The sequence below is a fragment of the Suricata suricatta genome, chromosome 5 (assembly GCF_006229205.1).
Source record: "Suricata suricatta isolate VVHF042 chromosome 5, meerkat_22Aug2017_6uvM2_HiC, whole genome shotgun sequence".
Taxonomy (NCBI): Eukaryota; Metazoa; Chordata; class Mammalia; order Carnivora; family Herpestidae; genus Suricata; species Suricata suricatta.
In genome coordinates, this window is record NC_043704.1 from 136,077,566 (window position 1) to 136,101,163 (window position 23,598).

Consider the following 23,598-nt stretch of genomic DNA (forward strand, 5'->3'; position numbering starts at 1 on the left):
AATACAAACAGGTCCATCAGGAGACCCACCTCAAATTATCCATAGGCCCGCACTAACCAACGGGCCACTTACAACTACGCACAGTTACCAAAAAAGGGAAAATTCCACACAGCACCATAGCCCCTCACCTCCCCTCCTCAAAAGAGCCTCCTGCCACAGCCTCCATTGCAGCCAGCCTCCCCTCCTCTGTCCTGCAGGCTCCGTATTCAATAACTTCTATTTCATTTGCTCTACGTCAGGTGAATTTTTTCACCTCCTGCGCCTCTGGCTTCCACCCAATTGTTGCCCCACGTTTGAAGGCCCCCATCTAATTGGGTGAGACACTAAGTGGGGTCACTTAGACACCACAATAAACCCTACCGCTGACTATGTTTTTCTATGTTCTCTTTCTATGTCAGCCTAAGTTTTGATAATTTAGCTGATGGCACTCTCAAAAAAGAAACAGTCTCCATAGATAGAGTACATCTCCAGAAGAATTTCCTAAAGAAGGAGTCTACTGACTCTTTTCATTCCAAAAAAAAGGTTGAGATAGATTTTTATTACTTTTGTCTATCATTTTAGACCTGGAAATCTGTACTTTGTTCTAATGAACCCACCATTTCCTTATCTAAGTCCAATCACAGGTTGAGTTAGTCACTGGAGAATCTAATCTAACTTTTCCAAGTCCCCAAACAATCATCTGGTAAATTCTAACCATATTAAAACTGAAATGAGAGGCAAAATGGAAATTGAAACATTTTTCTCCATTATCAGTAGATCCAAGTTGCAGATTTTCTTCTAAATCTTATTTTTAAAGTCCTTTAATATGTAAATAAGGGGAGCCTGGGTGGCTCAGTCGGTTAAGCCTCCGACTTCGGCTCAGGTCAGATCTCATGTTCATGGGTTCAAGCCCCACGTCAGGCTCTGTGCCAACAGCTAGCTCAGAGCCTGGAGCCTGCTTCCAGTTCTGTGTCTCCTTCTCTCTCTCCCCCTCCCCCTCTCATGCTCTGTCTCTCTCTGTATCAAAAATAAATAAAACATTTTTTTAATGTAAATAATATATTTGGGGAAAATAGCTAATAAATGGCTTTACTGGGGAGAAAGATTTGCTTTTTTTTTTTTTTCCAATTTTTTGTTTTGTTTTGTTTCTATAAGTAGGCTTAAAAACACCCAAGGTGGGGCTTGAACTCACAACTCTGAGATCAATAGTCACATATTCTACCAACTGAGCCACCGGGCACTCCATAAAGCCCTGCTTTATATTAATGTCTGCTGTTTGCTATTTCCTAGATTTTTTTTTTCTCACAAACAGCCTCATGGACCACGATTTATATTCAATACATTTGTCCTGGCAGGTAAGGTGAGGGATGAGTCGATTGTGCAGTAAACCACATTTGCCTTTGAAATGACCTATGGCTTTAATTTTGTCATTGTAGTGGACAATGTCAGTGCTCCCCCCAGATACTGAAGATACCATTCAGATGCTATATCATGGTCCTCTCTTTGCGTAACACTCTCCTCTCAACCTTAAACCCCAATCCCTGCTTTGAATTCATTTGCTTCCAAAAGCTCACACCTGTGGCAATTTTTCAGGACACTACTTCAAGCTACTGGAAACCACTTAGGTCACAATCCAGGGCTGGAGATACCTGAGAATTTACATGTCCCTCGGCGAGTGAGGGGGAGGATAAGGACTTCACGAATGACTGAAGAGAAGAGGGTTATGAAAGCCCAGGCCCCTTACCTCACGCGTGCAACTCTGAGGTACAATTTCTTTTCCTGAGCCTTCCTCTGGCATCAGGCTGAAGCTATCCTCTATAGGACACACACTACCTTGGCTGTGGCCCCTGCCCTGTCCTGCTTCCCAAACATCATCAGTGATTTCATTTGAGATATAGCTTCCAAGGAAACTATCCTACCACAACCAAAATAAAATACTTAGTTTTTAAATATCAGAAATCACACAGTAATAATAAACAGTGGACTTATTAACATAGGTATTGTTGCTCAAACTTAAACTGAGGATTCCAATTATATAAAGAAATGAGGAATGTTTCTAAATATTACTTTAGAATGATTAACAAGACATACTGCTAAATTTAAAAAGAACAAAGGGGGGGAAAGTGAGTATAGTATTCTAACCTCTATCTAAGAAGAAAGTAGAAATAAGGTGCATATGTACACTTGTAATGAACTGAATGTCTCCCCCAAATTCATATGTTGAAGTCCTAAACCATATGCTTTTTGGCTGCATAAAGCCCTCCAAATATGGTCACAAATATGTGGACCAATACTTGGAGACAGGGCCTCTAAGGAAGTGATGAAGGTTAAATGAAGTCATAAGGGTAGGTGCCTAGACTCCCAGGGTGGATGAGCTCAGAATAGGAAGAATACCAGAGCTCTCTCTCTGCCATGTGAGGACGCTGTAAGCCAAGAAAAGAGAGCTCAGCAAAGAACCAAATCAGCCATGACCTTCACAACCTTTTAGCTAGACTAGCCAACAACAAATAAGAGAATATCTAAATTACTAAAATCAGGAAAGTAGAAAGGGCTATCACTACCCACAATACAGAAATAAAAGAACTCTTCAAGAATCCTATGAACAACTTCATACAACAAATTAGATAGCCTTAGATGAAAGGAACAAATTTCTAGAAAGGTGTAAACTACTAAAACTGAGTCAAGAAGATACAAAATAGCGGGGCAATTGGGTGGCTCAGTTTAAGCATCTGACTTCAGCTCAGGTCACGATCTCACAGTTTGTGAGTTCCAGCTCTGCGTGGGGCTCTGTGCTGACAGCTCAGAGCCTGAAACCTGCTTCAGATGCCCTCACTCTCTCTCTTTCTCTCTGTCCCTCCCTCTCTCAAAAATAAACCTTTTAAAAAAACATACAAAATATATAAATAGAACTATAACAAGCAAAACAAAATTACTTAATAATATAAATGTTTCTCAAAAAGAAAGGCCCAGATAACTCCCCCTGAATTCACCAAACTTTTCGAGAAGAGTTGACACCATCAATCATTCATAAACTCTTCTAAAATATTGTTGAGGAAGAACACATTCCAACTTATTCCACAAAGTCAGAATTTCCCTGATACCAAAATGCAGACAAATACATCACAGAAAAGAAAACAACAGAGCAATACCTGGGCTTTCATAACCCTCTTATATAAATGCAAAAAGCTCAAGAAAACAGTAGCAAACTGAATCCAGCAACTCATAAGATTATACACCATGACCAAGTAAGTTTTATCCTACAATGCCAGGTGAGTTTGATGTATAAAAATTAATTAAAGCAAAGTACAATATTAACAAAAATAAAGGACAAAAACCTATGGGCATTTTCAACACATGCAGAAAAACCATGGACAAAATCCAACACTTTTTCATAAAAAAAAAAAAACCACTTAATAAACTAGGAATAAAAGAACTTCTTCAAACTATTAACAGGCATCTATGAAAAATACACAGCTAACATCAAACTCCTTTTAATAATCATCCTGGTAATAATAATTTTGAGTAACTTCAAATATTCTGGGCAGCCAGATTGTTTCTCTAATTCCATATTCACCAAAATAAACAAAGATCTCTTAGAGAAATAATTGATTTCACGTCCGTGACAGGAAATGACTAAGATGAGACTAGAAGCTTAATAGGAAGAAATCTTTAAGATTACCAGGATGGTATCTGAAACATTCAGAAAACAAATGGAATATCTGAGCATACCTAGAAATACAGATCAAATAGAAAAGATTCTTTTTAATCCATAAAGTCATAATGATATTCAAAAAACAAAAAATTATTAATTTATCTTTGGAGAAAGCTAAGGAACTAACTCATATTGAAAACTGGTAAATGACAGGAAAGAATCAAACCTATTAGCTGCCTTCTTGTATAAACTATACTGCAGAGTAATCAAATAAGTAAAGAGGGAACATTTTATAGAGATATTCTAGCTAATAAAGAAAGAAACTATATAATTAGAACATCATCATTCTAAATACTCTTAATGAAATAATGAATAGGCAATAATAATTCATGGCTGTTATAATAAAACAGGAATAATTGGATTTTATATGCCTCATGATGGAAGTATATGTAATAAAAATCATAGCTGAATCAAACCAAGTCCCTAGTTCTAACAACTGATTAATTTTAAAAATATAGAAGGGAGAGGAAATGTTAACCTTATAGGCATGCAATAAGCAAACTCCCGGATGTGGAAAACTCTGTAGCACAAATGATCTCATTTCTTCAACAAACAAGTCATGCAATGAAAGGCCAGGAGGGAGAAACAGAAAGTATACTTTTGTAAGGATCTTAAATTATGCATGAAGTGACTTAATACAGCTCACAAGTAGACTATGGCAAATCCCTAAAATCATTAGAAAATGAGGTACAATTAACCAAATGGAGATAAAATAGAATAATGCAAATTTTTCAATGAACTCAAAAACAGGACAAAAAGTAAGGAAAGGGAACAGTAACAACAAAAATAGATGGAATAAGTGGAAAACACCTAACAAGTTGGTAGATTTAAACCCAACTATATCAATAATTACATAAAAATGCAAGTGTGCAAATACCCAAGTAAAGGCAGAGATTTTTTTCAGATTAAATACAAAAGCAAGATACAACTAGAAGATATCCAAAGATAATCAGTTAAAGGTAAAATGATAGAAAATGACATACCATGGCAAATACTGATCCAAGGGAAGCTAGAATGGCTATGTTCCTATCAGATAAAGTACATATCAGACCAAGGAAGGTTACCAGTGACAAATAGGGTCATTTCATAATGATAAAGGGGTTAATACACCAAGAAGATCCTAAATGTATAGACACTCAACAACAGAGCTCCAAAAGTGAAGCAGCAACTGGTAGACCTAAAAGGAGAAATAGACAAATCTGTAATTATAGTAAAAAATCCAATACTTCTCTCTCAGTAACTGATAGAATTAGTATATAGAAAATCATAAGGATAGAGCAGATAACAGCATCAAACAACTTGACTTAACTGACATTTCCAAAACATTTCAATCAACAAAAGCAAAATACACATTTTCCAAGTGCATATGAATGATCATCATGTTGGACCACATTCTAGCCATAACACAAACCAAATAATTTAAAAGATTTGAAATCATACAAAGTGTATTTTCTGACTATAAGAAACTTTTGCAGAAATCAATTACAAAAATACCAGAACGACCTCAAATATTTGGAAATTAACAACACACTTCTAAATAGCCATGGGCCAAAGACAAAAATCACAAGAGAACTGGAATATATTTTTAATTGGATGAAAATGAAAACACAGCATATGAAAATGTGTGGGCTGTAGCTAACACAATGTTTCAAAATAAATGTACAGCACTGAATGCTAATGTTAGGGGAAAACTGCCCCAAATCAATGATTTAAACTTCTACCCTATCAGAAAAAGTAGAGCAAACTGAACCCAAAGCAAGCAGAAGGAAGAAAATAACCTCGAGTGTAAATCAATAAAAATAATAATAATAACAAAGAAAATCTAGTTACTTGAAAAGATCAGTAAGAAAGATAAATCTCTAGAAAGACTGACCAATTAAAAAAAGACAGAAAACCCACATTACCAATATGGGAATGAATCAGAAGACATCACAATAGATCCTAGAGGCATTAAAAGGATAATGAAGGGATATTTCATGCCAATGAACTCAACAACCGTTCTTGAAAGGAATCAGCTAGGAAAACTCAAAAAAAAAAAAAAAACCCTCAATCATCCTATATCTATTAAGCAAACTGTGATTACAAAATATTCACAAGGAAAACTCCAGGGCTGATGACTTCATTTCTACCAAACATGTAAGACACTAAGAACATCAATTCTACATACAACCTTCCAGGGAAACAGACTAGGAGGGACACTGACCAACTCAGTTTATGAGGCTAGTGTTAAACTGACACAACTACCAGCCCAAAATAGTACAGAAAAGGAAAACTACATGTACCTCACCAAAATACTAGCAGACTGACCCACTAGTACATAAATTTCCAGGGATAAAAATAAAAGAAAAGCAAATTTATTTAAAACAGAGTGAAGGTATTTATCAACTAGAAGCTTTGTGTAGCTCATGTATAGGTCTTGGTTAAAAAACATCAGAAAAATTTGAATTACTTACTCAACACTTGTTGATTATGAAGGACTTTTTGTCAATGTCATAGTATGGTAATGGTTTTGAGATTATGTTTTCTGAAAAGGATCCTTTACAAAAATAATTTGCCATATATGCTCAAAAAGTAACGATCACATGATATAATCTTGAGGAACAGTTCCGAAATAACCTATGTGTGGTGAGGAACTGGGGGGGGGGGTTACAGGTGAAACACCACTGGGCCTATGTTAATTGTTTAAACTAGTTTGAGTGCCCTATTCTATTTTTATATATGTTCAAAAATTCCATAAAATGTAATTTAATAATATAAATGTAATATAAAGTTTAAGAAATAAGTGATTAAAAGTATAGCTCTCCGAATACATCTCTAAGAGGCCCGTTCCATTAAAGAATAACCACGGGCCTGCTGAGCTACAGATCTTTTCCCCTCAACTTTAAAAAGAAGCTTTTGAAGTCCAAGCTAAACCACATGGCCTTCCCCCTTTGGGTTACTAGGAAATATTTAAAAGCCTTCTGATCTCAAGCCCTTTTTACATAATAGTAAATTAAGACTTACTTTCTTATTGATAACCTTCTTCCCAGGAAAATCGTTTTGTGATTTTTTCCCCCTCTTTTATAATTACTAGGTGTCAGGCCCTCTGCAAACTTACAGAGATATGAAGTTTAAAATGAAATAAAGAGCTCCTTTCTTTTCTGTATATACTGTGCAACAAACAATGATGCCTATCATTTCACTAGGAGATATTTATCACCTTGAATTTGTAAATGAGAAAAGACATTGATTTGTGGCTTAAAATACATGTCATTGTTGAAACAACTTGTTTATAAGAACAGGTAGAATGCCAGAAAATTTTGTTGTTCTGTTTTGTTCTACACCATGGGTCAGTAAGCAATTTCAGTGAAAGCCCAGTTGATAAATAGTTTAGGCTTTGCGGGCCAAGTGTCACATATTCTTCTTTGTTTTGTTCTGCTTTGTTTGCAATCCTTTAAAAATGAAAAACCTTCTTTGTTCTTAGCCTTAAAAACACAGGCCTCAGGCCAGATTTGCACTGTGGGCTGGTTTGCCAACTCCTGGGCTAGACTATGGTCTATTTCATTTTAATTCTTTATAATATCTCATTTCAATCAGAAGTATTAAAAGACTATACTGCACCGTTTAGTACTAATCATGGCAGAAGGCAAATAAGAAAGACTTTATATGTTAGCCATGGGATCACTGCTCCTCCCTAGAAGTTGACCAAAAGGCTGAGAATGTTGGAAGCAAACTGATGGCAAGTGGTCACCTAACGGAAAGGGCATGATTTTTGCAATTATTTTGCCAAGGGAAAAAAATGTGATGTGCTTGTCTTAATCCTATGATAACATCATTCATTCTGTAGCCACAACAACATACGACAAAAGACCTGGGGGGTTAGAAAATTAGGAATCAGTATGTCTTGTTCAGGTACTCTTTTGGGTTTTGGGGGGGGTTGCTTTTATTTATTTACTTTGAGAGAGAGAACATGTCTGAGTAGGGGAGAGAGGCAGAGAGAGAGAGAGGGAGAGAGAGAATCTGAGGCAGACTTGATTCACGAACAGTGAGATCATGACCTGAGCTGATGCTTAACCAACCGAGCCACCTTGGTGCCCCGAGACTATAGCATTTTTTAAACAAATTTTTAGTGTATTTATTTTGAGAGAGAAAGAGACAGCAAGGAGAGGGGCAGACAGAGATTCCCAAGCAGCCTTTGCACTGCAAATACAGAGTCAGACACAAGACTGGAGCCCATGAACCGTGAGATCGTGACCTGAGCAGAAGTCAGATGCTTAACCAACTGAGCCACCCAGACACCCCAGTGCCAGGAGACTGTAGTCTTAATACCAAAGCATTTTGGTATTAAGAAAGAACAATTTGGGAATCCAAAGTGATAAAACTTGAAGTTAGAAGGCCTAGAGTAAATCCATAAACAAGTGGTCAAAATGATATACAAATTAAAGTAAATGAGGGTTGCTTGAATTACAAGGGGGAAGAGCAGTGGAGGGGACAAACTACCAAGCAGGGCAGTGGTGAGCCCAGGAGGGGGGAGAAGAGAGGAATCCACTTGTGGGTGGACAACCAACCCTGAGCACTGATTGCACCGGAACAGCTAATCACCTTCCTTCGACAGAGGCCTGCAGGTCCTTTGTTGATGATCCCTTAGAGACGACGCTGCCGTTGAAACCCTGAGAATTTACACAGCACAAGTCAAACAAACAAGGTAGGACACACTGGAACCAACTGGAACCCCACTCCCAGCTCCCTCCACACACACCACACTCCGGCAAAGACAGTGTCAGACCCCTAACTCCTCCTGAGGCTCAGAGAGAATGTAACTGTTCACAGGACAGCCTGCTAGCAAGTGACAAAGCCAGGATTCAAGCCCAGCCTGGTCTTCCTCCAAAGCCACAGCTCTTAACTGCAATATTACAGTGTCTCCCTGCCAAAATTCATTTTGGGCCTGAATTTCTATAATGCTTTTTTAAATAAAAGTCCACCTGCCTCGAATAAGCATAAGAAGAAGAAGAAATATTATTTGTATTATTAATGATGCACAACGTTCCTTATATTCATCCCTACTACACCCAAAGTTCTTTATAAGTTTTAGCTCACTCAATCCTCACAACCCTCTGCAAAGTAAATAGTGTTAGAGATAGTAATTGGATGCTCAGATACTTAATTAATTTAACCAAGGTTACACAACTAGTATGTAGCAGAGCCAGGAATCAAGCCTAGATCTGGCTGATGCCAAAGATGCTATTCTTTTCTGCTCTAGCAAATCTGCAAACAAACATGTATATACAATTTATGAAAACAAATCGCATTGCGTTTTTAAATTTGCCATTTATTTCATGTAAAATAAACTGCTCGAACAAATTCCTGTCCATTACCCTCTAATTTCTTGGCTACCACTAAATATAAACTTAATTTTGTTCTGCTTACAATGCTGATCTTTTACAAATAACTTGTCTTATTAGATTAGATTCCTGACCTTAAATATCTATTTACTCTAAATTCCCAGCAAAGGATTCAGATACATAAATAGGAGAGAAGAAATAAAGGGAAGAGGAAGTAAGTTAGGGAAAGAAGACAAAAAATAAATGATTGAAATTAGGAATTTAACTGATTATAAATATCTGCCTAGAATAGGCAGACTTTTAAAAATAATAAGTGGTGGGGTGACTAGGGTGCTCAGTAGGTTAAGCATCCAACTTCAACTCAAGTCATGATCTCATGGTCTATGTGGTCAAGCCCCATGTCAGGCTCTGTGCTGACAGCTTGGAGCCTGGAACCTATTTCAGATTCTGTCTCTCTCTCTCTCTCCACCCCTCCTCCACTAGCATTTTGTCTCTCTCAAAAATAAACATTAAAAAATAAAATAAAAATAATAAGTGGTATCTTAAGATTTCACTTCACATACACATAAATGTGTTTGTGGTATTTTTTTGTAGGTAAACTCTTCTATATTTTTATGTTTAATGTCTTTTGGTTTTAGCCATGACTGACTTAACTCTATTGTTAATTGTTAATTTATTTTTTATTTTTTTGTTTATTTATTTTTGAGACAGAGAGAGACAGACCATGAGTGGGGGAGGGTCAGAGAGAGAGAAAGGGAGGCACAAAATCTGAACGAGCTCCAGGCTCTGAGCTGCCAGCACAGAACCCAATGTGGGGCTCAAACCCACGGACCGCAGGATCATGACCTGAGCAGAAGTCGGACCCTTAGCCGACTGAGCCACCCAGGAGCCCCTGTATTGTTAATTTCAAGACCAAAGGGCAATTATCTCTAGGAACTTAACTATTAAAGATGAACCAGCTTTCAACAGCTCCTCCAAGTGGCCACACATCTAAGGAACTGCAGACCTTTGCAGCTGAGGTTCTGTTTTTATCAGTTGATCTGAAAGTTCACTAAAAATCAAACAAACAAACAAAAACCCCTAAAAAACTCATTGGCATTATTTGCAACTACTTCTTTGTTAAATAGCAACTTACTTGTGAAATAGGACTTTTTCTCTTTAGCAATAATACACATGAATTATAAATACACACTATCAATGGGCTATAACATTTTTACATTCACGAGTTTTTAATGTATGTTGCTCCTTGGCCACAGCCATAAAATATTTCCTGCATATTACCATAATTATAACATTACTGTAATATCACTATTACTGATGGCATGCACGTGGCATGGTCAGGCAGAGAGAATCTAAATTCTTCCCCAGGACAAAATGAAACACATTTCCTCCATCTGAATTCATTTCATCTACTTAACCAGATCTTCACAAAGCCATGCAGTGATTATTAATCCAGTGCAAATATCAGAAAGCAGCATTTGCTCTGGCAAACCCACTTAGCAAACTGTTTATCTGGCAAAGACTTTAAATTACCCCCTTAGGACTGTTTGTCTTTTACCCTTTGGATAAATTTGTCAGGGTCAGCACCAGAGAAAGTTGTAAGAGAAGAAAGTTGCATTTGCTATTTCAATGGCTCCATTTTCACCGGAGGCGACTTCCAGCCCCCGTACCTCCTACCCCGTGCCATTCTACCTCACCCTCAACCTGTGGTTCTTTTCTCAGTCTCTGTCTCAATCCTAATCCCACACAAGTCATAGGTGTGTATTGGTAAAAGTTTTAGCAGCTCTGTCAGCTCCTGCAGAACTGGGAGGCTTATAAGGACCTTCACATACTGAAGTGCTTATTAGGAATCTCAAAAACGTGCTGACTCAAGGACCATGGTATTTTTCAAGCCACCATAAAGTGAGAGGGATAAAAGCTGACATAAATCAATATATGATATTTTTAGAGTGGCAATCAAAGGCCACCTCCATTGCCTCTTTTGAAGTAGGAAAGGGACAAGCCAAACTAATATCAAATGTATATAAAATGCAGCTTGCCCAAATCCCCTTTCCTTCCTTCATTCCTCCCAAGATTGACGCTCCACAGGATGCAGGCACTGTGGTAGGTGCTGGGCTACACGGACTATACTTTTTCTCAGGGAGTCAAATAAGAGTGGGAGCAGTCACATAAATCAACGATCATCACACAGTGTGATAAGTATTTAAAAGCTGAAGCTACCATGGGACGCCTAGGTGGATCAGTCGGTCAAGCATCTGACTCTTGATTTCGCCTCAGGTCATGATCTCATCCCTGTGATCAAGACCCATGTTTAGCTCTGTGCTGACAGCACGGAGCCTGCTTAGAATTCTCCCTCTCCCTCCCTCTCTCTCTCTCTCTCTCTCCCCTCCCCACCCACTCTTTCTCTCTCTCCAAATAAATAAACATTAAAAAGAAATTAAAGCTATCTAACCCAGATTACAGGACAGGGCTGGGCAGGGGAAGAAAACAAAAGTGGAAGTTTTCAGGAAAAGATTTCCAAAGGAAAAGACTTCTGAGCTTAGTCTCTACCCTCCAGGGAAGTATCTTTTTGTCTTTAACTCAAAATATTTTAGTTGTACACTGCCATTCCGAGGAACCTTGGAAACATGAGAGTAGACAGAGGTCATGTGGGAATGCTCCTGATTTACTCCAGAGAGCCTCACCTCCTGCTAACCATGACCAGAGCCCCAATAGTGGAGGCCGGGGCTCCCCAGGTCCACCCTCCTGGATTAGCCTCTTCCCACCCTCCTGTGTCTGTGAAGCATGCTGGTGAGCCCCACTCCAACCTGGCCTGCACAAGCTGACTGAAGATGGTTCCACAGTAGGGCTAGAGTGCACCCCCCAACCTGGAGTTTTTTTCTTACAGAAGAACAACAGCACATTGTAGTGTACAAAATGCAAAACTCACCCAACAATCTGGCCACACATTTTGGGAGCACAAATTAACAATACCTCTGTTGTTGCTGTTGTTGTGTTTGTTTGGTTTTTTTGTTTGTTTTCAAGAAAATCATAATTCAGAACTTACTTCCAGGCTTTGCTGAAGCCAATTTCTATTTCAATTTGGTATAGACACCCAGCCTCTGAATCCACAATTCTAGTAGCCTATTATACCTCAGGCCCATGCTGAAAGTCTTCTTCCAAATTAGAAGTTTGTTTTCTCCAGTATATTTGGGGAGTTTGAAATCTTCTCAGTCTTATTTTACTCCATTGCAGATGATGAGCCAGAAAATAGTTCTACCTGGGTGTTTATTAAAACATTGTAGAGGCTGCTGCTTCCTAGAGTAGAGCCCGACACTGATGCTATCAACCTCATGTCTCAAGAGCTGGGCTAAATGCCCTGTAGGTTCCTATTACCTCTGTTCCTTCCCTTCAAGTTCAAGAAATGACCTCAAGGGAGCCTCTCGTTATAAATGGTGATCATAAAACTCACCTTTTATTATCTGTTCTTATATCTTTTCAGTGAAAAATATTGGAAAACTGCAGGACTTAGGGGTTTTGTAAAGGTAGACATATCAGACCTTAGTGTTAATAAGCCTTGGAAATCTCCTCAATTAAAATAACTGTTAGATGTCAATGTCCACATCTTCCAACCCAACAATCTGGATGACAACATTCTAATACTTGTTTAATTAAGATTTATTTGCCCCCTCAGGGAACCTCTGATATGTCTACAGTGGCTCTCTCCATTCTCATAGATAAGGTCAATCACAAAGAAAATGATATTTTAACATTTCATTGCCCCCCTCAAACCACTGCACATAAATCACAACTTTTTGCCTATCAGTTCTCAGATTAACTAGGAAACTAGAGAACATAGGCCACACAGAATGGCCTAGAGGTGTTTGTTCCAATATCATATGAACAAAAACAAACCAAAAAGTGCAGTGTTAAAATGGGATATTACCACGACATTTTTTTAAAATAAATGATATCTGACTATACAGAAGAAGAAAAAGCAATAAATAATCTAGAGTTAGTCATTTTGGAAGCACTGAGCTCCCTAGTTAAGCAAATCCAGACTGAAGCTGGGATACAATTACCTCTAAGAAGTTAATTGAAATGGTTTCTACTAGGAGTGTGCTCAAAAGCGATTTTATAGCCCCAGTCTGGATTCACTTCCAGAAAAGTCAAAGAAGACTCAAGGCGTATCTGATTTGATTTTTCCACTAATAAAATTTTTGTGATTTTATGAAAGAAATATAAGAGGGTTATGCTGAAGTTTAATACGATGCATGCAAAGAAACAACATGTAAAACTCAGCATGTAAACCATAAGACCTTCAGCTTTACTAAAAAAAAATTGCAGCATCCAATTTACATAAGATTATGAATCTTGAATTGGGAATGACACAATTTTTCTTCTATCAATATATACACTGACCTGAAAGAGCACTATCATCTTACACCTGCTCAAGTGTACCTTAAAAACATCTAATCCTGAGTGTTATAGTGATTAGAAATCTTAGAAAATCATTTCTTTCACCCTTTGATGACAGGAAGAAACTGAGATCCAGAAAGGCCATCCAAATCTCCTTTTATTAGTTTCTCTTCTTCCTCCTCCTCCTCCTCTCCTTCTCCTCTCCCTTCTTTTCCTCTCTATCCTCCCCTCCCTCCTCCTCTTCCCCCTTCCTCTCTCCTTCCTCTTCTTCCTCCCTTCTCTCTCCTTCCTCCTCTTCTGCCCTTTCCACTCTCCCTCCTCCTCTTCCTCCCTTCCCTCTCTCCCTCTTCCTCCTCTCCCTCCCACCCTCTCCCCCTCTCCCCTTCCTCTTGCTCCTATTCTTCCCAATTACTCCTCAACTCACCACTCAACCTGAGTTCTGCTCACCACAGTAACTCTTCCTCCCAGTGACATGTGTGCCTACTCTACCTGTCTTGAAAATTCTCTTCCCTTCACTCAACACAACAAGTCTCTAATTCTCTTACTACCTCTGATACCTTTGCCTTAGAATGCTTTCTTCTACTTAACTGTTAATTGTCAGGACTCTGTCACAAACCCTCCTCTCTCCCTGTGTGTACATTCTAGGCAAATGCAACTCTTTCTAGCACTGATAACTCCCAAATCTCCATCTTTCCCCAACCTCTCTCCAGAGCATCAGTCCTGTGTCTCCCAGTGCCTACTTGACCTCTTCCTACTTGTCCCACAGATTTCTCAAACTCAACATGTCCCAAACTGATGGAGTTCTTTCCACCTGGGTTCCCTAAATTAGAAAATGGCCTTCCAGTCTCCCAAGCCAGAAACCTGTGTCATCCTAAACTCCATCCTCCCTTCTCTTCTTCAACCCCAACACACTCAATGAATCAATAAGTCTTATATACCTTATTTGTTAAATGTTTCTCTGCTCTGTCCATTCACCTCCATCTCAACGGCCTCCATCCTAGCCCAAGCACTACATTGGACTCCCTACTGGCCTCTTCCTTCAGTTTAGGTCATTCCCCAACACATTTTCTTCAGAACAGATGAAAAGATCTTTCTTATCATTGCATTGCTAAATCCTTTCCATTTTCCCCAGTGTTCTTAAAATATGCTCAAATTCTAACATAAGTGTCAAGGCTCTGTGTTGTCTTTCTTCTTCCAACAGGCATAAATATCTGCCTCAGTCATTCTCAAATGCAGCTATTTTGTTAATCTTTTAAAAAATACATGTAAATGCACATATACACACGTGCCTCAAAGCTCAGTTACGTGATGTAACCTGTTTTGTTTTCTTTTGCTGCTATGCCTTCACTTTGTATGAATGCTGCCATATCACCAGGACTGAGCTGTTAATTCCTGCACACATTCTGAAGGACCAGAAAAATAATTACTGGTTTCTAGAAATACAGCAGCTATTTCTGCTTCCTCTTTTGACACTACTCTTGATGCCCAAGTCCTACAAAACAGACGCTTCAAAAGAAAGGGGCTTTTGCTAAAGGAAACGTCTGACATCTTTTTAAAATATGAAAGTGCACAGAGAACAGGGAATAAATAGAGAAAAGATGAGAGGAGCAGTATCTCTTCCTACAACAACATATCCAGGGCCCGCCAACAGCAGTCCGAACATCACAATTAACCAACTTCAAATGGCCAATGTCTTGCCAAGTGTCTCCTGTGGAGGGAATGGGGGAAGCAGCTGTTGAGGAAAATATGCTAATGGTTCTAAAGGATACCAGATACTTCTGGGAATCATCAAGAAAGCTATTGTAAAATATCTATGGTCGGGTATGATCCCCAAAACTCTGATTCAGGAGGTTCTAGCTTATACTAGGGCATACACATTTTTAAAGCCTCACAGGTAATTATGATGCACAAAACATTTGACACACTTGCAGTGAGCCTGTAGAGAATGCGCTCAGATCTCCAGGCTGTCGGTTTTCTGCAATTGCCTAAGTTTCGGAAAACATTGGGATGCCAGACTGACCAGACAAAGCTGTCAGGGGTAACAGTCCACAGCTAAAACTCTCCCTCATCTGGGAAAACAGGAAAAGCCAGGATGTAACTCTGTGAAACAAATATAAACCCATGCCAATAAAAAGGAGAGGAAGAAAATAAATCAAGATGGTTACCATCTTTGTTTCTGTTGACAGGACAAATAGATGATTTTTCCATTCTTTTTATAAAGTATGCAGATGTTTTTTAAAATGTATGTTTTCTGGAACATTGTAGGTATTTCTCAAAAAATTTGAGAACATATTGTTTTTATAATGAAAAATACATCTTCAGACTGACATGTTTGGTATCCTATGCTTGCCCTGTCACTTCCTAGCTAGATAACAGTGAGCAATTTGCTAACGTTTTTCTGAACCTATTTCTTCTGTTGTAAAATTCAGGAAAGGGAAAGTTCTCTAGTGGATCCAATTGGCCCACAGATGTCTTGTAGAAGAGTGGCCACTTACAGGCAGAGGAGGAAGAGAAAGTGGGCACATCAGAAGTTGGATGGATAGAGGCACTTCAAGAGAAAAGCTGAAGTGCACTGTGTGGGAGGGGCTGAAATTAGAGACCAAATAAATAAACAACAATGAAACATATGACAGCTCAAGACATTATAAACTCTGGTTTATGTTAAAGGCCAGGCCATTTTACCACCCAATCAGCTTCTTGGCACAGAGTTTATGCAAGAAGACACAGCAGACAGCGGGAAACGGGAAATGTTTTCAAAGCACGTAAAAACATCAGTCACATAAATACTCAGGTTTCATCAGGAGCTAACTCAGTAGCTGGGAAAACCAAAACACTAAATGGGTCCTAGAGAACTGCAGTTTGAACACATTGGGGATATCTCCAACCACACAGTATTCATGAACTTTAGGCCAAATTCCAGAAAGAGATGGAGAAGCTGAGAAAGATGGCTGAAATTCCAAAATTGGTACTGAACTTTGGGTTAATGCTTAATCATTTTTAGGCCAAGTTGTACCAAACTGGTCAGACATAAAAAAAAATTATTTCATATGAAATTGAAAAAGTGTATAAAAATGTATATAAAACTTCTAGCACACTAGGAAGTCAAAAAGTGTTCTCTTTTCCTTATTGCATTATCAGTTAAGTGACCAATTGTCTTGGAGAAGAAACTCTATCCTACCACCTCGCTAAACATTTTTAAAAATAAACAAGAATACCAGTCCATGGTATGGAAATTGCAAAGACTCTTCATGACACACACTCCCAATACTTTAACAACACTCATTTATAGTGCCAGCTTCTGACTGCATTAAATCTCAAGTGATTCAGTAGACACTTATTTTTTTGTCTGTCATTGGAGAAGACAGAGAATGAGGATCGCAACCTTCTGCATAATAGTCCTCTAATAGGTAAACAGAACCAGTCACTGGACAGCCACCCAGCAAATCACAGATGAGTGCAAAGTACATACAGAGAAAGGTTTGATCTTTTGCCTAAGGAGCTGGTACAGTATAGGTCCCTAGGCTTCCTTGGAGTTAATTAAAAGTAGTTTAAGACATATTATGCTGAACATCCCTGTGGCATGGGGGTTATTCATTCAGTGCCCCTCTTTTAGGAATAGTCTCTCTCCCCCATCAGCACAGTAAAATCCAGAACTGCTATCATACAAGGTCACCACAAGAACTAGCGCGAGGAGTAGCCGCATAGGCAAGCTGAGCCAATGGGTCCCTTCTCCAGGACTTGACACAATAAAAAAAACTTGTTAATAATCTCTCTCTGGTTGTTCTGATAGTTCATATTCTCCATTATATGAATAACAGTATAATGGAATGAGAAGCAGAGTCAGCAATAGAGCAGCCTTCAAATCCCTGGTTCCAGCTGCATTCCTGTTCTTCCCAAGATCTGTGCTATTCAGATTTTTTGACTACATGACACTTCACATTATCTTTCCTTTGTTGTTGTTGTTGTTGTTGTTGATGATGATGATGATTTTTAAGCTAGCCTGAGTCAGTTTCTGCTGCATATATCCCAGAGAACTAAACTAATGCTGAATAGTTGAGCTTCCTGTCTTAAAAGTTTTCTATGTGAGAAATAGACTACATAAGAATCATTTAGTTTGATCCTATGTTTAATCTCTTCCTATTTCCAACCACTCAACTAAGACTATTAGCACTGCTTATAATTATTTGCATATCACAACGCAGTATTGGGGTTAAGAACCTGATATCTCAAGCCAGACATTCCAGTGTTGAATCCCACCTCCACTAAAACAGTGGATTCTGTGACATGCCACCAAGATCCCTCTTCAGAACTAAGGAATTCACTCCCCCAGCTGTTGGGAGTGGTCCCAGCAGCCCAGTCTCCAGGAACTGCCCTCTACCAAATACACTGGCTTCAACCCAAGTCATAATCCATGCACACCTTACGTAATATAAAGCCCATGGCTCTCATCCCAATTCTGGAAAAATACGTAGAGACATCCTCAAACCAGAACTTCTCACAGGGTTGACTGAAGCCTTTGTCGAGACTGCATCAGACCCCAACTTCTCCTTCTGCCCAATCCTGCTTCCTTCTTTGCCCTCTGAGTGTTGATTCTGAGAACACCACTGATACGCCTCCTACATGCAAACCTCCACGCTGGAGTCAGCTTCCTGGAACATGCAATCTGTAACAACTCCCTTGCTCTGAAATCTCTATGCCTCAGTTTCATCATCTATAAAATAAGGCTAATAATATGACCTATTTCACAGTGATATGAAAATTAAATGAATTAATATATAAAAGGGCTTAGTCCAGAACACCATCTGGTACATGACAAGTGCTATTTAATGTTCAGTTACTCTTATATTTACCACAGGGTGGCAACTGACTCTTACTCTTTCTTATACAACTTAAATTGATTATTAAGATTAGCCAAATTTCAAAGGGACCCTAACTTGGGTCCTGAACCAAAGAGGTTCAGGAGTACAAGGTCCCAGAATCAAACATTTCCTTTCTGCCTTGGTTCATTAAAAGTCCAAGAATGTAGGCCTCTGGGGCTCACAGAAGGAGACTCATCTATTGACTACAGTTTGCACTTGAGAAAGGGTGGTCGGGGTGAGCCTTAGAACCTGATTTTTGTCAATCTGTTGTTTTTGTAAGTGGTGCTTTGTACTTGTGCCCAGAGGTGCTCGTGATGAGTGTGTTGCTATAAAACTAGACATAAAACATGTGAAATGGAGCCTAAATCATAAATACAAAAATTGTAACAGCAGGTTAGATTTTATGACTCTAATTTGTCTTAAATTGACATATAACATTGCTCTTGGCATCACTTGGAGTGCTGTATGCAAATCAAAGGTAAATATGTGCCCAGATAATTAAATTTAGTTCTGTAGTGAGGTCAATATTGATAACTGAGCACTAACCATAATTCTTGATGAAGGGATAAATTTTCTTTTTATTATTCTGTTGTGAAAGATAAATAACATATTGCCCATTTGCGTATACCTAGAAAGGGATTAATTGAACATTTCAATGTAAATTTCACATGAATCCAAGGCCAAAAAAAAAAACAAATGGAGATTCTGTTAGGAAAAAGAGACAATATCTGGACCACACAAAATCTTTCCACTTCAGAAGATAATGTCATCATTGGCCCAGAGTCCTGATGTAACAATGGGGTGGGACGTGGCGGGAAGAAAGAGATATCAAAGGAGGCTACCCTATCCACCACTTTTTGAAGAGAAGAGATTGTCCTAGGACAAGAGATTGTCTCTTAGCCCAGTACCACAGACTTTAAGACCATCTACATGTTAAGTCCCAAATCTACATCCATATCCTCTTCTGTGACATATTGGTCTCCTACTAATAGTTCCACTTGAATGTCAAATAAGGATCCCAAATACTGTATACAATGTGCAGTATTTCCTCAAATCCTTTTCTTCCCTGGATTTCCCTCATCTTAGCAAATGACACCAGCTTCTTTGTGTTTCCTCAAATAAAAGATCTAGGAGTTATCCCTGGTTCTCTTTGTCCCTCCTCCTAGTTAATGTACAACATATCCTGAATCCACTCCTTCAGCACTACCACATCTCTCTCTGCTCCCTTGATGTTTCAGCCACATTGGCCTTCCTTCTGCTCCTCAACCACCAGTTCTCTGTTCTTTACACTAATCATTTCAGATCATTCCCATCCTCCTGTCTTTGTTAACTCCTTCCTCTGCTTAGATTGCTCTACCCCACCCAGGTCTGCACCTCAGCAGCTTCTTCTTGTCATTCAAATCTTTGCTTAAATGTTTCCTCTTAAAGGATACCTTCCCTGACCAACTTAAAATAAAGAAAACACCAAAAACTTTTATCGCATCCCCTCAATTTAATTTCCTACAGATTCCTCATCTCTATCTTATAGTTTCTTATTGTTTATTTATCCAGCTGCTTATTGTGTGTCTTCCCTACTAGAATGTATATTATAAGAGAACTGAGACTTTTGCTTGGCTCTGTTTCCACTGTAGTGCCAGTGTCCTGCCTAAAATAGGAGCTCAGCAAAAGTTTGTTAGATGAACGAACAAGCAGTAGTCACTGAAAAGTAGGGAAGTCTACAGCCAAACCAAACTGATAAAGAAATGTACACATTAAGTAAGTCATCCTTGCTCTGGGCATTATGTTAGCCACTTTTATGTGTGTTCTCTTATCTAACCCAATCCATATCTCTCTCAGAAGATTGTATTATGATAATCCCAAATGTCTCAGTCAATAAAACAAAATCCAGGGAACTTAGGTGGAATTTGCCCAAGTTCAAACTGCTAATAAATGCAAAGCTAGGTCTGACTGTACAATCCAGTCCCTTCCTATAATCACACTGATTTGCCATCAGATCATCATTCTTCTTCATTTGTCTTTTTAATTGGCAGTGGGAAATAGGGATTCATAATCAAAATAATGGTTGATACACTGGCAAAATTTCTCAGATTCCAGTTATATTTTATGCAAGCAAAACCTACCAAGTATCTGCTTTTCATACTAATCAAAGAAAAAGATATCTGTGTAGTAATGAAAGTTTAACAGTAAAAATATATTTCATACTTAGTTATGGAAAAGAAACAAAAATATGCTTAGGTTGTTGGGCTAAGTTGTCTTTTGGTAAAAGTTTGCAAACAGGCAGCCAGATTCATTCTCTTTCTCCTTTCCCTCCACCTCCTCTTTATTTTCCTCCTTCTCCTATCCCTCATCCTCCTCCTCATTATTCTTGTCACTCACACACAACAATATTGCTCTTGGAGTTCATATAATGTCACATAAACACTATAAGCTGCGGGCCATGGGCAAGAGATGGAGCATTTACGTACTTTTAGTTTCACCTTCTACACATAACCAACCCATGTGCTCCCAAATTTCCCCACCTTTGGGAGGATGTTGGGGAAGAAAGAATATCTGTGAACCATCCCAGGGTTTCCCAAAGGAACAAGATGGTCATTCTCCATAGATGAATCGCATTGCTTTTCTGGGATGTAGAAAACACACCAGATTTTTACAAATAGTTCCATTTTTATCTTTTGGCTCACAACACTTGAAAAGGGGACTGTACCAGATGGCCTCTAACACCCCTGCCAGCTCTAGCCTCCCAGGAATCAACAAGCCGAGTGGAAAGAACACAGGATCTGAAGTAAAACAGATACAAATTGTAACAGTGACTCTCTCTGAACCTCTTTATTCTGTAAAACTGACATAAAAAATTTACTTCTCAGAGTGGTTATAAAGACTAGTACTTAGGCACTTAGTTCGAGGAGTAGCACATCCATATTTTAAATGGTAGCCATTACGATTATTATGGGTTGAATTGTGTCCCCCCTCCAAAAAAGACACATTGAAGCCCTAACCCTAAATACCTGAGAATGTGACCTTATTTGAAGATAATGTGTTTGCAGAGGTAATCAAGTTAAAATGAGGTCATTAAGGTGGGCCCCAAGCCAATATGACTGGTGTCCGTATTAAAAAAAAAAAAAAAAAAAAAAAAAAAAAGGAAATTCAGGCACAGAGACAGACTTGAGCACAGGGAGAATGCTGTGTGAAGATGAAAGCAGGGATTGAAATATGCATCTACCAGCCAAGGAACACCACAGATTGCCAGCTCACCATCAAAATCTAGGCTAGAGGCATGGAACAAATTCTCCCTCACAGCCCTTGGAAGGAACCAACCTTGCCAACACCTTGATCTTGGTCTTCTGGCTTCCAGAACTGGGAGACAATAAATTGCTTGTTGTTTAAACCACTCGGTTTGTGGTACTTTGTTACTGCAGCCCTAGCAAACTAAGACACGATTCTGAGTGGCCAGCTCTTCCTGATGTATTTGTATTATTTTTCCACCTAGAAGTCAATGTTTTCTAAACCTTTCTGACAGCAAGCTCAATTGGCAAAATATTTTACATAGTCACATACATCATACAAAATGACATTGGTTATTATTACCTAAAATGCGCCCAGGTATTTTTTGTTCTATAATGTTTATTCTGGTGATGACCTACTAAATTGATTTCACAACCCTCAGTGTGTGGCAACCTCACAAGAAAAATGCTAGGCTGGACTACACACTTCTTGAGAGCATGGAAATATCTCTCCTTCTCATACCACCTAGCCAACACTGGAACTCTATTAATCAATAAACCCTTCATGATCGACTGTAAGGCCTAAATATATTTGATACTATCTTATGCCATTACTTTGGGCTTTGTTAATATATCTATGCCAAGATAGTTAATGCCTGTGGGAATTTAAAAATAACTTCCAGGGGCGCCTGGGTGGCTCAGTCGGTTAAACCTCCGACTTCGGCTCAGGTTAGATCTCACGTTCGTGGGTTCAAGCCCCGCGTCAGGCTCTGTGCTGACAGCTAGCTCAGAGCCTGGAGCCTGCTTCCAGTTCTGTGTCTCCTTCTCTCTCTGCCCCTCCCCCTCTCATGCTCTGTCTCTCTCTGTATCAAAAATAAAATAAAACATTAAAAAAAATAAATCGCCTTCTTAGCGCAGTGGGCAGCGCATCAGTCTCATAATCTGAAGGTCCTGAGTTCGAGCCTCAGAGAGGGCAAACGTTTGGGTGTTGTATGGAAAACAATTTGACAATAAAATATTAAAAAATTAAAAAAAAAAAAAATAAATAAATAAAATAACTTCCAGGCATGTATATACCAATGGCGGGTGAATTTTCTTAAATCAAATCATATTATTATAAAAATATTTGTTAGATGTTTCTTTGATACATATATAGGTTCTATCCTGAATGGTCTTAGCTCTCTCCGTGGGCACTAAGATTCCAGGTACTGTTTATCATCCAAAAAAATCAGCATATGTGAAAAAATAATATATGTAAATCAAGGTTCCTTCTAATAAAAAGATAGCTTGTGTGTTTTCCATCAGATGATATATATATTGGAGAGAGAAAAGAACTCCTTTAGTATTTCATATCACATTGCTATATTTTAAGAGGAATTATATCAATAAATATATAACAAGTAATAAATACTTATTACTGGTAAAATGTTATCAAATGATGAACTTTTGAGAATGTGGGTTTTTTAGTTATTTATGTTTATTCCCTTGATTAAAATTCAAAATGTATATAATCCAATATTAAAGCAACAAATAACAATTCAGTTCCTACTATATCTGCAAAAACTGACTAAGAATATCTGCCCTCTAGACCTTAAAATCTGGTGGCACTTGGGGCACCTGGTGGCTCAGTTGATTAAGCATCTGGCTCTTGATTTGGGCTAGATCATGATCTCAAGGTTTCTGGGATCAAGCTCTGTCTCGGGCTCTGTGCTGAATGTGGAGCCTGCTTGACAGTCTCTCTCTCCCTCTCTCTTTCTCTCGCTCTCAAAATAAATAAATAAACATTTTTTATTTTAAAAAATCCAGTGGAACATAAAGATACAGAGATTCTAAAAAGGTGCAGTGTGACCACAGATACATCCATGAGTCCCCACATTCATCACTCCCAAAACCACCTCCCCCAACCACCACTGCCAAATTATTCTCAGTGAAAGTAAGTAGTACAAGCAGAGATAAAACTTACACTGGCATTACAAACAAGGGCTGGGAGTCATTCATGTGCCCAAAAGCTTTCACACCCTGTCTAACAGGATGGACCCAGCCAGCTTATGCCTCAAAATTTTCTCCTGGTGTTAGCAACCACACCGAGAAGAAAAACCCCTCCCTCC

General features: G+C 38.7%; 1 non-coding gene across 1 annotated transcript; it reads left to right on the forward strand.

The window, feature by feature from the left end:
• The first annotated feature begins 22,393 nt into the window (after positions 1–22,393).
• Positions 22,394–22,466, forward strand: TRNAM-CAU. Its single transcript has one exon. It is a non-coding gene; the product is annotated as a tRNA-Met (tRNA).
• Positions 22,467–23,598: the final 1,132 nt, after the last annotated feature.